General features: G+C 45.1%; 1 protein-coding gene and 1 non-coding gene across 4 annotated transcripts in view; one reads left to right on the top strand and one right to left on the bottom strand.

Moving 5' to 3' along the window:
* The window catches only part of MSI2 (musashi RNA binding protein 2), a 496,891-nt gene that overhangs the window by 51,330 nt on the left and 430,396 nt on the right, over positions 1 to 15,165 (top strand). The window lies entirely within an intron of this gene.
* TRNAG-CCC (transfer RNA glycine (anticodon CCC)) lies at positions 13,858 to 13,927 on the bottom strand. Its single transcript has one exon. It is a non-coding gene; the product is annotated as a tRNA-Gly (tRNA).

The following is a 15,165-nucleotide window of genomic DNA, read 5'->3' as shown; positions in this document are numbered from 1 at the left end:
TTGTATTTGTAAATTGCTTTGGGTAGAATTGTCATTTTCACAATGTTGAGTCTGCCTATCCATGAGCATGGTATGTTTTTCCATTTATGTAGATCCATTTGGGTTTCTTGCAGTAGTGTTTTGTAGTTTTCTTCATTTTCTTTTTTATGCAAGGTTTCATGGTTGCATGATCTGCGATCATTGGTTGCCCTGAGATTATTAATAAATTGAGATGGTTAATGGTGTGTGACTCAGAACATATATTTAAAAACAAGTTGGAATAGAAATAGGTCTTTTACAAAATTAATTTTTTGTTAGGCTCCACTCTTTAGCCTTTTTGTTTGAAGCCAGCTTGCTTTGTGATGTTCATATATGCCCGACTGCAATTAACATAAATTACTTTTAAATACCAGTTAGTTGCCGTGGAGAGAGGCCAGGGTTGTGGCTGCTTATGGAGGGTTAAGAGGTCTGGTCATTGTCTGGGTTTTTATCTCATTGTAGATCAAATTCTGTTCCCTTTGGAGGCAGGCAGATTGTGTCAAAGATTGCTTTACTTGATGAGGAGAAGGAATAAGTCTTTGCCATGAGTACCAGGACATTTTCTTACCAAGGAAGAATAAATAATCATAAAATGTTTACTTATTTAATAACAAGTTACATTAAATGCAATGTGATATCCTGGATTGGATCCTGGAACAGAAAAAGAACATCAGTGGAATAACTGGTGAAATTCAAATGAAGTCTGTAGTTTAGATAATAATGTTGAGCCAGTGTTAATTTCTTGGTTTGATAAATGTACCATGGTTAAAGAGCCCTGGTGGTGCAGTGGTTAAGTGCTGAGCTGCTAACCAAAAGGTTGACAGTTCAAACTCACCCAGCGGCTCCATGGGAGAAAGACCTGGCAATCTGCTTCTGTAAAGATTATAGCCAAGAAAACCCTATGGGGCAGTTCTACTCTGTCATATGGGGTCGCTGTGAGTCAGAATCGACTCAGTGGCACCCAGCAACACCACAACCACCATGGTTAAGCAAGATCTTAACATTAGGGGAAGCTGGATGAAGGGTATAGGGGCATTCTCTATCTTTGCAATTCTTCTGTAATTCTAAAATTATTTCAAAATGAAAAGTTAAAATTATATTTGGGGTATTCCTTTTGGCTTGGTTGAGATTATATTTGGTTTTCCTGTATTCAAAATTATCTACCCTAGGGAGGGTAAATTATTCCATTTTGTGTCTCCCAGATAGAAATCTCAAGGGAAAAGGGTGCTAGTAAGTCCTGGAGCTGCTTTGGAAACTGGGGAACTCAGGCCTGGGGAGATTCAGGGAGCCCCTCACTCTTGGCTTTCTTCCTTCATGCTGTGCATCCCTGCCCTTCATCCAAGCCCCATAACAAATCTCTTCTAAAGACTTTTGACCAACTGACTTCTAATTTCGTTGGCATTCATTGCCTGAGATGGACAGCTGGCATCTTGGGATAAGCTGTGTCATTTTGCTGTAATGACCAGGTAGTTGAATTTGTTTATGCTATCTGTTCACTCCCATTTCATGTGTGTTAAGTTTTACCTTAGCAGCTAGATTGTAAGCGTCTTGTGAGTTGGAATTTTGTCTTGCTCTCTCTTTTAAAGCCTATTTAAATTTTTCCCCCATTATACAAATGATATATGGTCATAATAAAAAATTAACATTAGATAACTTATAAAATCAAAAGTGAAAGTAACCCATAGACCTTCCTCCTGCCCCTCACTGCTAATGGATTAGAATATATTCCTTTATATTTTTTCTGTGTATACTACAAATATGTATTATGATTTACACCTCCTCCTCACTTATTGACGTGGTTAGTTTCCAAAGACCAGGTCGTTATGCAAAAATGGACGCTGACGACATCAGATCAAACAATGGAGGTTGATTGTGTCATTACACAACTGCCAAATTACGTCATTACATAACTGCCAAACCACTGAGAATCATGGCCCAGCCAAGCGGACACATAACCTTAACCATCACAGGCAGTGTTATTCTCGCCTTGCACCTTGGCATTTGTTACTGGAGACATCCGTCATTAATGCGCAAAATGTCAGATAGTAGATTTTTTACTATTGTCATAAATGCGAAATGGTTGGATAACGAGATAGTTGATAAGTGAGGAGAAGGTGTATAATGAGACCCTGTTCTATATATCATTTTGCAGTATTGCTTTTTTCAATTAACAAAACACGTTTGCATGACTGCATATGAGGACCGTGTCTTGCACTTTTTTGTGTGCTCCCATATTGACCAGCGCTGTGCTAGGTACATTGTAAACATGCAGTTGTTGTTATTGGGTGCTATTGAGTCAATTGCGACTCATAGTGAACCTATGTGACAGAGTAGAACTTTCCCATGAAGTTTTCTTGGCTGTAGTCTTCATGGAAGCAGCTCGCTAGGTCTTCTGCGGAACCATTGGGTGGGTTCTAACTGCCAGCCTTTTGGTTAGCAGCCGAGTGCTTAACTGTTGCACCACCAGAGCTCCTTAAACATGCAGTTGGTGTGCATTATTATTATTGTTGTTATTACTTGTATTACTAAGGTAGATCAGGTGACTTGATTCAGAACACATAATAAGTGTATATTTAGATGAGGAGAGAAGATAAGTAGATACATATGGGAGAAGGAAAAGATGGCTTATGATATAGCTTTGTTTTTTTAGGGAGGGAGACATCTTTATTTGCTTAATATCTGGGATGAGCTTCCTTGAACAGATACAGCATTAGAATTTCAGGAGATAGAGTTGTGACATGTGATAAGAGAGTAAGTTGGGAGAGGGAAGGGTAGAAACTGATCTTAGATCATTGGCTTGGATGGAAGCAGGGATAGCATCGTAGCTGTTGACTCTTGGGAGTTCAAGAAGATGACTTGAGGTCTAGGAGATGTCCTCAAGTGGAGCGTGAATAAGTCAAACCAGATAAGTGGAGGGTAGGGAGTCGGGGGTGAGTTGGGGAAGGGGAGTGGTTTTAGAAGGGGCAGGACAACATTTGGCTACCATTAGCTTCCAGTGCTTCTGGAGGAGAGGGCAAGATGGAGATACAGGAAAAATTATGCTAGATTGCTGAGTGAGGTGAGCAGAAAGGGACTAAAAATTCGTTGGCATTAAGTAGGGAGTGAGCCCTTTGCTCACCTTTTCCTTCTGAAGACGGAACCTATTTCCATTGGTAATGCTCAGCTCACTGAGAGAAGTTGTTGAGGCAGTTGTGAGTGCTGCCATTAAGACAAAGTGTTCATCTTAATGAGGGAGGTGAGTGCTGGGGAGAGGACAGAGTCTGTCTCTGACTTGTTGGCTTGTGGGGAGGTCTTAGGAAGCTCTCACTACTTTTCGGGATGAGGTGTGGCAATGTGAAATGCTCAGGAGGTGGAGGCCTTCTTTATTAGGAAAAACATCCCAGAAGCATCATCTGTGTTGCTGCAACCCCAGTTAGCGATGTGCTGTGGATGCAGGGATTTTTCTAAAGCTAGAAATAGATGCATTTCCTTTTTGGTTTTGTGTCTCTCAGAAGTCTGACTCCTCTCAAGGGAAAAGGGTGCTAGTAAGTCCTGAAGCGCTCTTAGCAAGTAAATTTCTTTAGGGAGAATGAGAAGCCCCAGAGGAAAAGCGAGTATACTGAGAGGAGAGGAGTTCAGCTTGAATTTAGTTTAGTTTTTCATTTTTACTCACATATTAAATATTGCATATCTATAAAAATATAGGAAATGTTTATGTAAGCTACGACTAACAATCCAACAAACACCCATGTATTCTCCACGTGGTGTAACAATAGAATATTACCAATACCTTTGACTCTCCTATAGTGTTTCTTCTTAATTTTACGCCCCTGCCCACCCACCTTGTTTAGGTGTGCATGCTTTCCAACCTTGTTTATAAGAATACTTGTTTTCATTCAACTTTATGTTTGTAGTGCTCATTCATGGTGATCTGTGTAGCTGGAGTTAATTTGTTTTCAGTGCTGTGTAATGTTTGTATGACTGTACCACCATTTGTCCTTTCTCTTTTTAATGGACATTGGAATTATTGATTTTTAAAAAATGGGCTTGTTCAAACAGCAATGTTATGACTATTCTTTTTTTAATTTTTTATTGTGCAAGGTTTACAAAACAAATAGTTTCTCATTAAACAGTCCGTACACGTATTGTTTTATGACGCTGGTTAACAACCCCACGACATGTCAACACTCTCCCTTCTTGACCTTTTTTTTTTGGTGAAAATATACATAGTCAGAGATACACCATTTCAAAAATTTCTGCATGCACAGTTCAGTGACATCAGTTACGTTCTTCCAGTTGTGCTGCTATTCTCACTTTAGATGAAGGTTTACAGAACAAAATGGTTTCTCGTTAAACAGTTAGTACACATGTTGCCCTGACAATGGTTAACAACCCCACTACTTGTCAACACTGTCCTTACTCAACCTTGGGTTCCTTGTCATCAGCTTTGTTATGACTATTCTTGTACATATCTCTTGGTATATATGTGCGAGAGTTTATCAGAATATATATCTAGAAGTGGAATTGCAGAGTCAAAGAGTACACACAGCTTCAAGTTCACTGTTGGTGGGTGCCGTCCAGTCGATTTTGACTCACAGCAACCCCATGTGACAGAGTAGAACTGTCCCATAGGGTTTTCTGGGCTGTAATCTTTACAAGAGCAGATTGCCAGGTCTTTTTCCCATGGAGCTGCTGGGTGGGTTCGAACCGCTAACCTTTAGGTACCAGCCCAATGCTTAACCGTTGTGCCACCAGGGCTCCTTCGTTAGATGTTGCCAAACTGTATTCTGAAGTACTTGCCCCACAGTTGCCCTTGTCCCACCAGCAGTGTGTAAGAGTTTTCATCGCTCCACATCCTCGCCAACAGTTGGTATTATCAGGCTTTTTAATTTTTGCCAATCAACTGGTATCTCCTTGTAGTTTTAATTTGCATTTCCCTGATCACTAATGAGATTGAACATCATACTTTTTAGGAAAGGGAATGCAGGTACTAAAATGCACTTCCTGTAAAATGGCACACAAATGGCTGCTTTGGTAGGATGCGTGCTCCTTAATGCTATTTTCTTGCATTAAAAAGAGTCAGATGTATTCTTTCATTTATGGTGAGATTTGGGAGCATCTGTTAGCTTGCAGTACTTTTCTTGCTTTGTGTGTATTATGCTTTGAGAACCCTGCTGATGCTTGGTCCTGTTGACCCTTTAATTTTGTTAAAAGCCTCTGGATGACAGCAAGCAGGCTTTTTCCTCATTTGATGGGAGCGTGTTGTTCCTTTGAATGTAAATAGGCAAATAAAGGAGAGTTCAGACAGTGTCCCTGGGGTGTTTGGTGGCAACAGATCCTGGGCAAGGGAGTGCCTTTGGGGAAGCAACGCAGATGGCCCCAGGCAGACAGCAGCACTGGAGGTAGGACTGCGGGGCTGGGGCTCTCGGTGAGGTGGAGGAGAGGGAGAAGACAAAACACGTTTAGTGCAGAGAGAAGAGGGAAAGGAGCCAGGCTCTAAGAGGCTTGACCAGAGACCTGGGAAGGCTAGGGCTGGGTTGGTGGAGCACAGGAGTTCCCTTTGGGCTTTCGTGGGGACCCACTGGACAGGAGGATCATGCCATGTGACTTACAGCTCTGAGGCTTGGAGGCGAGGGCAGTCTTTTTTACTACATGTGCAGCTGAGCTCTTTCATACGAAAATATACCTTTGATGTTCTGGAAAACGAGAAAGAAAATCTGCTTTAACACCTGTGGGAGAGAAGCTGTCTACAGGGAAAAAAAAATAAGTTCTGTTACGAAGAATGGATATGCACAGCTGCATATACGGTGGGTTGGTTGTAAGCCCATGAGGAAAACTGCAGGACAGAATATAGGCTTTTAGGCCCAAGCGCACCCATGTTTAGAAATACAGTGTGAAGGGGGAAGAACATCAGAAGCTAACGCTGTATTTATATAATGAGTACAACCAACATAAATACTGATGGACAAGAATTGGGAAGGAACAGGGAGAAATCATGCTAGTTGATTTTGTTTGTGTGGTGAGATAGTGGGTGTTTCAAAATTTCTTATATTGTTATACAAGAAAACGTCTTTACTAATATAAGCGTAGATTCTGCAATCTGTTATTTTATTGCATTCCTCTTTGAGAATCCATCAGCACATTTATTTGTTGAGCTCGTAACATAATGGGCGCTGGAGGGAGAAGACACTAGTTCCTACCTTCAGGAAACTTACAAACTTGGGATTCTAGAATGTAAATACTCAAGATGTAAGTCATAGTTCACTAAAGTGATGGGTGTCATACAAGGCAGCACCTGATTAGTTGCCAAAGAGTGCAGGCTCTTGCTGGGGTCTTTTGGGAGAACCTGTCAGACTTAAGAGTACCTGAATAAGTAGAGGAAGGAGGGAAGGCAGTCCAGGAGGGAGGGAGTGCATTATCCAAAGGAGAGAGGCCAGAAGGATAGTTGGAGGCCATTTTAGGACTCATAGATTATCAAGCTAAGGGATAATTCTTCAGAGTTCATCCAGAGTTCATCCTGGAAGAACCGTTTGTCAGTAGTCTTAAGCTTATTTTGATGAAGACCTCTTGGAATATATGATGAAACCTATGGAATTTTTCCTAAGAAAAATGGTTACGTACACAAGTATTTACAACCACAGCAAGCACGCACGCACAGAGGGTTTTGCATATCGTCTCAAAGGACTCCCATTAGCTTGTCTTTGGGGATCCCAATTCAGTTTAACAAACATTTACTGAGCACCTACTGTGTGCCAGGCATTTTATTGGGCACTGAGGATACAGTAGAAATATGACCAGCCAGGTCTCTGTCCACAGGGAGCTTACAGTGTAATGGGAAGGACTTTTGTTATTCAGAGGAAGACTACGTCCTTGAGAAGGGGGTTCTAAGCAGCCTTAGCATCTAGGGAAAAGCAGTAAAACCAGTTGCCCTTGAGTCAGTTGCAGCTCATGACGGTGACCTCCCATATCTCAGAACAGAATTGTGCTCCATGGTGTTTTCAGTGGCTGATTTTCTGGAAGTAGATCACCAGACGTTTCTTCTAAGGTGCCTCTGTGTGGACTCGAACCGCCAGCCTTTTGGTTAGTAGCTGCGTGCATTAACGGTTGGCACCACCCAGGGACACGCCTCCATTAGTATTGCATCCCCCAATTAGGATTCAGGGCTAGGATTTATAGGGGGTGGCACGGCCCAGAATCCCATAGTGGAGGCCCCAGAAGGGATTCTGTGTCTGTCTTGGTGATGCCTTCTCATTCCTCAGAGGAGAACCCTCAGCTCCCCGGCGTGGTTGAGCCGCTCAGCCAGGGCTTAGAGAAAGCCAGGTGTCTCTGGGGCCTCCAGTGTGGAGGATAAAGGTAAGAGCAGTATTGTTTCCTAGGGCCTATTTTCCTTAGCAACATGCGCTCACCTGGAGCTGGTCGTGCATTCTTCTTCCAAACAAACAGCTTTCAGGAAGAGTTAATAAATTAATCTTCTGGGAAAAGAATCTGCTGCAGAGCCAGCGAGGCCTTCAGCAGCCTGGACATAGAGATTTGGCTAACGTAGTGAAAACACACGTTGATCCTTGTGCATTGTTGCCGACACGGTTTGGGGCAACCAGCTCCGTGCCTTAGACGTCAGACCCTCGTCATTGTTAGCTGGTGTGCAGCTTGGCTCGGGAAGGGGAAAGGAAGCCAATGTGTATTATATATAACCCTCACAGAAGCCCGGTGAGGATATATGTCCATTTTATAGATGAGGAATCTGACACACAGGTTCAGATTGACTTGCTGAAGGTCATAGCTGTTGATTCCTCAAAGCCCTGGTGGTTGGGCGAAGGTTGCATATTCTGTTCCTTTTCCACCATTTAGTTGGGTTTTCCTTGACCCCTTCTTCCAGCAATTCGTAAGTAGTAGCAAGACCTACGGAGTCCCTGGGTGGTACAAATGGTTAATGAGCTCAGCTGCTAACTGAAAGGTTGGAGGTTCCAGTCTATCCAGAGGTTCCTCAGTAGAAAGGCCTGGCAATCTATGTCCCAAAAATCATCCACTGAAACCCTGTGGAGCACACGTGGGGTTACCCTGACACACATGGGGTCACCATGCGTCTGAGTCTACTCTGTGGCAACTGGACTGGAACAAGATCCACAAGGTAGACCCACAAAACTACTGGAAAAGTAGTTTTGAACCGTCTGTCTATATTTAAAGAGGCCAGGATATGATGCCGAGACTGTTCTAAGGTCCAGATAGGCTTGTTCATTCAACAGATACTTACTGAATGTCTGCTACATGCCCCTAGGACATACCAGTGAGCAAAACTGGCAAGGATCCCTGCCCTGGTGGGGCCTTCATTCTAGCCACTGATACAGAGTAGAGAGAAGCCTGGCTCCTGCCTTCCAGGGGGCCTGGGGAGCAAACCGTGGACTCTGGGGAGACTGGATCAGGTCCCACTGTTCCTTTGGCGGATGAGGAAGAGCTTATCTGGCTGCCTCTTGTGTTCCATTCTGTCTGTCGCTTACCACCTGCAGGCCTCTGGGGCTTGGAGTTCACTGGCTGCCTGTGGAGAAGAACACTTTCTGCCTCCTAATGAGAGAGGGAGAGGTATTCTCACGGAATCTGCTTGTTAAAAAGTGAAAGTCGTCTGCAGTTTCACCAAACAGACGGCCTGAAGTGGTTGAGTAGAAGCAGAGTCATGGAGTTCTGGTCTAAGTTCTGTGTCTGTTTCAAATGAGAATGACATTGGGAGATGCAAGTGACACTGTCTTTTATGCTAAATGGATGGGCAGGAAGGAGATTCTGTGGACCCTCGTGTTCCCAGGGATCGGGTACCCGGTGGTACAGTTAGACGTACGCACACTCCCTTCTGTTTTTGCTCATCACTGTTCAGATGCTCTGCTGCCAGCTTGAATAGTCTTCAGTGTTCACAGGTGTGACTCACTTTACCCAAATGTGTTGTAAGCATACCCGCCACATCGTATAAAAACAAACTGATGGGCTGAGTACTTATTTGGTTCTCAGAAGGATTCACCGGGGCTCCTTTGACAAGGGAGTCTCCACTACATTTTTAGGAGGACTTGGTCTTTGAGAAATAAGCCTGCCCAGTTTTTGAGGAACAGTTTGAGCTTCTGATGCCTGCTTATTCCTTGGGGCTGTCAACATTTTCTAAATCATCGGGTTTCTTCCGTTTTCTTAACAGCCCATATATCCCGTCACAGCACTCACAGTAATTGCTTCTATGTCTTTTTTTCTCACTGTTTGACCATAAGCTGTATGAGAGCAGGGACAGTGGCTGTGTTGTTTAGTGATACATTCCAAGTGCCTTACACAGAGCCTGATACAGAAGATGCTTGTACACATACGAAGAATGAATGAATGCAGCTGTATTCACATGGACTTTGTGGTCAGACAGACCTGAGGTGGAGTCCTGGCTCCACCATTTATTAGCTGTTGAATCATAAGTTCCTCATTTGTAACAGAGCGGGGAGAATAGCTACCTCCCCAGGTGGTTGTGAGGATTAAATGAGATAATGTGCCTGGCATGTAGTAACTGTAAGCCAGAGGAAATCAAACAATGTTAGCTACTACCGTTACCATCACCTTCGTTGTTATTTTCCAAGGTTGTGTCAAGGATTAAATGAGATAAGGAATGTAACATTCGAAGCACACAATAGAAAGTCATAAATACTGGTTTCCTTCCAAGTACCAAGCTCTTTCATAGGCGTATTTTCGTAAAATTTAATTCCTATTTAAATCCCGTGGAGTAGTTTTAATTCCTCCATGTTAATGATGAGGAAACCGAAGCCTAGAGCTGAGCTGACTTACCCTAAGTTCAATAGGCACGTTTTTATTGTGTGCCTACTTAGTGGTTGGGATTCAGACCGAGATGGGGCCAACCCAGTTCCTGCACTCTTAAATTATATAGGCGTATTGCTTTAGGAGGCCCATACAGTTTTTGACCCTGGTTTTTCCCTTACTTTGTCTTTCCATTATCATTGGCTTTCACTTGGTATGGGTAGCTGTATACTTCCCTACAGCCACTGGGTTCACATGGCTTTGTAGTCATCCCCAAACTGAAAAATGGGTTATCTTCCTTCCAAAAGGTCCTTTATGAGTTGGTTGTTGGGAGCTGGGAATGAGGATTCGGGAGCTGGGAATGAGGATTCCCATGGAAACAGTGTGGTAAATAATGCTTCAGCTCTCAGAGCAGCCCATAAAAGCTGAAAGAAGACAATTTCTTATGAGGCCTGAATCTCCTCGAACCTTCAGCTGGTATATAGTAGGAACTGGGTGGCTCCATGGAAACTCTCGTGGCGTAGTGGTTAACAGCTACAGCTGCTAACCAAAAGGTCAGCAGTTCAGATCTACCAGGCACCCCTTGGGAACTCTATGGGGCAGTTCTTTTCTGTCCTGTAGGGTCCCTATGAGTTGGAATCGACTCGACGGCAGTGGGTTTTTATTATTTTTTTTTGGAATGGTTTCATGGAGGATGGGATTGGGTGGCAAGGTGGGAGGTTGAGGGACGAACGATCAGCTGCTGCTCTGTCAGATGGGGTGAAGATGGACATCAAATTTAGGGAATTCCTTGGGCCTTACATGAGATAAGCCCTCAGGCTCCTTAGCAGACCTTCCTTTTCTTCCTTGCTGTGACCTCCAGGGACTCAGCCTGTTCAGGTTTCCCTTCACACCACCACCACCCTCTCTATCCCTGGCTCCTGAGGAGGGCATGGTCCCCCTAGTTCCCACCTCCAAATCGCCCTTGAGAATGAGCTTTTTTTTTTCTGGTAGGTTTCATTGTTAATCATTGAAGGCTCCAGTAGGAAGAAATTTCAGTGATGACAGGAGCTGGAGTACAGTTGGATCATTTTATTTGTTCCTTGGTACCATTGAAGAGACTGAAGCCTAGAGCTGAGTTAAGTTACTTGTCCAAAGTCATAGAGCTCTTACCTGGCAGGTTTCCCAGGTGAGGGCTGCCTGCATTTTCATCAGTGTGTGAGGGTGTCACATCCTCAGCTATTAGTCTGTATGATCCTGTAGACTAGGACTGTGTGTTCCTGGGAGTGTTAACCCAGGTTTTCTGTGCGCTGGAGAGAGCCTTTGAAAAGAAATGTTCGTACTCTTTTGTAATAAGTTACAGTGCATGGCACAGAGATTCTTTGAATGTAAGTAATTTATAGATCATCTGTTCTACTGGACTTAATCATCATAGGGAATTTTAGCCTTAAGTTTGGGGCTAAGGAACTTGTAAGTGCTTCTCTGTTACCTACGAGCTGGAAGCCGTGTTCAGAGCAAGCCCCCCCTGTTTCTTGGATCCTGCCCCTGGGTGCCAGTTTTATTCTGAAATTGCCTTCCGACAGCTCATATTCCCCTCTGCTACCAGTTAGCTTCCAGAATGGGTTTGCAGAATAAGTGGCTTTAAACTCTACCAGCCACTTGTTCTGTATCCCTACCATGGGGAAAAGTCTGTAATAAAACATGAATTTATGTAGGGGAGTGTGTGCATGTCATACATAGTGTGTTTGTGTGTGTCTGCGTCGTATTGAAAGAAAGGTGTATGCTGTAAATATTAGGAAATGTTTGCACAAATAAAATTGGATTTAGCCTTTGTGACTTTATTGTCCTTGAGGGGAATGCCTTCTCAGAGAAGCAGGTGTCTGCTTCAGATGATCACGCTGCCAGTTCCCTGAGATCCGAGCTGGGGAAGGAGCAGTTGGGGAAGGGGAGGCAGGGAGGGCTCTGCTTGGGAAGTCTCCAGTGGATGACAGTCAGAGCAGACAAAAGAAGTCATGACTCGGGTGGCAGAGGGTTCCTAAGGCCAGGGTTAAGTGCTGTTAGTAATCAATAGATTTGAGAAGCAGCCCAGCCTGCCGTGAGACATGAGCAGAGTCTCTGTCCACAGGCTCCAGCGTCTCTCCTGGCAGGTGGTGATGATGGGGGCGGAGGAGGTCGGAGAGTGCAGGGTTTTGGCTTTTGTGAGTGAACAAACTAGCGCTTGTGTTTGTTCCGTCCAGGCTGGCCTGGAAGCTGGAGTGGTAGAGGCCAACCCAGGCTCTTCGCGGCAATGTTTGCTTCCTCCTTCCTGGTCCAACAGGCCTGCCTGGACCTGCATCCCGCTTCTGCATCCTGGGCTAGGAATCCCTGTGCTGTGTGCTGAGGAATTACTCCTGGGGTGGCTGGGTACATTGCTCGTCTTCCAGATGGAGCTGGGCCTCAGAGCACCTGGGGAAGGAGCTGCCTGAGAGCAGGGCTCAGAGAGGAGGCAGGTCTGTGGAGACCTTGTCCTCTTGTGTTTGAAGCCCAGGAAGGGACTTATCGCCCCTGTCATCCCCTACCCCAGATGAAGGGTTAGGGACATTTTGCTTCCTCATTCGGCCTCAGTTTATCCGCTGGTGAAATGGAAGTATTAATGAGTACTCTGCTTGCCCCCGTTCCCCTCACCTGGTTGCTGTGCAGATGTAGGCTGGACAAGGAGAGGCCCAGGAGCTGTTGGAGGGGATGTGGCATCACTCAGGAGAGCCTTGGAGTCAGGCAGACCTGAGTTCAAATCCTGTTCTGTCCCTTCCTCTCTGGGGGACCTTGGGCAATTGTTTGTTCTTTCTCAGCCTGTTTTCTTACCAATATAAAAGGAATAATAATAAATAGTTTTTAAGAGACTGGTGATACCGACTTGATGTCATTGCTGCAGGGATGTGATGAGTTCATATGTATTGTATGTCAAATACGTAGAGTACCTAGAACACAGTGGATGCTCAGTAAGTGGCAGCCATTGTGACTATCACTGTTGATGTCTGAGGAAAATCAGGCTTCAGGCCCTGCCCTCTGGTGGCTTGTGCCAGGGAGCTTTTGGTGCTCATTGAAATGCAGGTGGGTTTGGCCATTGAGACCTGTTCTTGGGTGTGTGTGAAGCATCCCATCTGAGGCAGCCTCTCAGCAGATGATAAAGGGCCCTTCTTACAAGGAGCCCTTGTGGCATATTGGTTAAAGGTTGGCAGTTTCAACCCACCAGCCACTCCATGGAAGAAAGATGTGGCAGTCTGCTTCCATGAAGATCACAGCCTTGGAAACCTTAAGGGGCAGTTCTGCTCTGTCCTATAGGGTCGTTATGAGTTGAAATCAACTCGATAGCAATTTGTTTTAATGGGGGTGGGGTGGGGGGCAGAGCCCTTTTTGGAACAGCTTGGGGATGGAGGTACTTCCTTGCTAGGAGCAGGGTTCCCTGGATTTTGAAATCACATGTAGGAAGAGGCTTATCATTGTTCTAGGGGGTTCTTGGAGAGGTCTCATGAAAGGGCCCCTCAATACTGAGGGTTGGTGATGTAATGCACCTGGCTCAAGGGAGGTGGGAGGCTGGAGGAGAGAATTAAAGTCAAAATAGTGTCTGTGGTACCTGCCTTCTCGAGAGACAAGCTGCCACGCTCACACCTGGAAGGGTGATTGTTGAGTCGAGGTGGTGGTGGAGCACGTAGTGGCAGCTGCACCCTCAGCCAGGGCAGAGCCATTCTGCTGGAGGGGCCCCTGGCTTTGCCCGCAGAGGGGCTTGGAGAGCGCTGTGTTGGGGAGAACTACACTCTGTTACAGTTCGCTTGGTGTTTGAAGGCAACTTTGCAAGAAGGTGGTGGTGGTGGTTGTTAACTGCTGTCAAGTCAGCCCCAGACTTGTGGCGACTCCACGCACAGTTGAATGAATGCTGCCCAGTCCTGCATCATCCCCATTATCGGTTGCAGATCAGACCAGTGTGATCCATGGGGTTTTCACTGGCTGATTTTTGGAAGTAGATAGCTGGGCCTTTCCTCCTAGACTGTCTGAGTCTGGAAACTCCATTGAAACCTATTCGGGGCCATAGCATCACGCAAGCCTCCAGTGACAGACAGGTGGCTGCACGTGAGGTGCACTGGCTGGGAAGCGAACCAGGTCTCCTGCATGGGAGGCAAGAATTCTACCACTGAACCACCAGTGCCCCCTTGCAAGAAGGGAAGTGCCTGTGTTGGTCTGCATTGGGTTGCAGCACAGTTCTCACCTGTCTTCTGCACTCCCTTCCCAATGTTTCTTTTTTAAAACCACCAAGTGGTGGAAGCCTGGTGTGGTGGTGGTTGAGAGGTCAGGGTGGGTGGTGACTGCTGGATCCCAAGGCCGCAAGCTCCCCTGGGGCCCAGGCTGGGAAGGAGCCTTTAGGGAGGCTTCTGACAAGGGATAAAACGCTGTGCTGGAGTTTCAAGGCTGGCCAGCCTCATAACCTTCCAAAGAGCAAACCCTGCAGTCTTCAGAGTGTAAATCGACCCCAGATAGAAAGTGACCCTTTTAATATTTCAGGCTCCATGTGAAAAGGAAAAAAAAAGAAAAAAATTCTGCAAAGATGCCTGCACTGTGCTTTACAGGCTTGGAAGGCACCATAACTTTCAGCTCGATCGCCCCCTCTGCTCTTTGAACACGAAGGATTTCAGTATGTTATATTTGGTATGAATTTATGGGGCTGTTTTGGATCCTCCTTCTCTAGAATGCAGGTTTCCAGAACTCTATCACAATTCCTAAGAGGGGTTAAGATCTCTCTTTTGCAAAGATGGGTATTATATTTCTGTTGACACACACTTCCTTTCCTCAGTCCTCCTTTAGCACCGTAGTGAGCAAAAATGCTGGGTTATAGAGTGTTTTTGCATGCCGTCCAGTGGATTCCAATTCATAGTGAGCCTATATGATAAGGTAGAACTGTTGCATTGGGTTTTCTATGCTGTACTTTTCACAGGAGCATATCGCCAAGTCTTCCTCCTGCAGAACCGTTGGGTGTGTTCGACGCCAACTGTTCGATAGCAGCCAAGCATTTAACCATTGCGCCATCACGGCTCCTTAGAGTAGATGTTCACAACGTGTCATCTGACTGTCTCTGGTCTCCTCTCCCAGCATGAAGCACATCCCACATTGTTTGGATGGTAAAGCAACAGTCCAAATCTGCCTTCATTCCCTGCCTGGCATTCAGTTACCATTGCCTTTTGACAAAAGAATTACTTTCTCTTCCTGGTATTGAATTGAGGATCTTTTGTGTATTTACTGCAAATGTGATAAATACTAGTCTGTAGAAACCAGCTGCCCCGGATGGCTGGGGGCAGCATTTTTAACACCTGGCAGTTTGCATTTCAATATGGTGGCTTAAACACACACACACACACACACACACACACACACACACACACACACACACAC

This window comes from Trichechus manatus, unplaced genomic scaffold (assembly GCF_000243295.1).
Source record: "Trichechus manatus latirostris isolate Lorelei unplaced genomic scaffold, TriManLat1.0 scaffold00054, whole genome shotgun sequence".
NCBI lineage: Eukaryota > Metazoa > Chordata > Mammalia > Sirenia > Trichechidae > Trichechus > Trichechus manatus.
The sequence above is the reverse complement of the archived record's forward strand: the minus strand, read 5'-3'. Positions and strand labels throughout refer to the sequence as shown.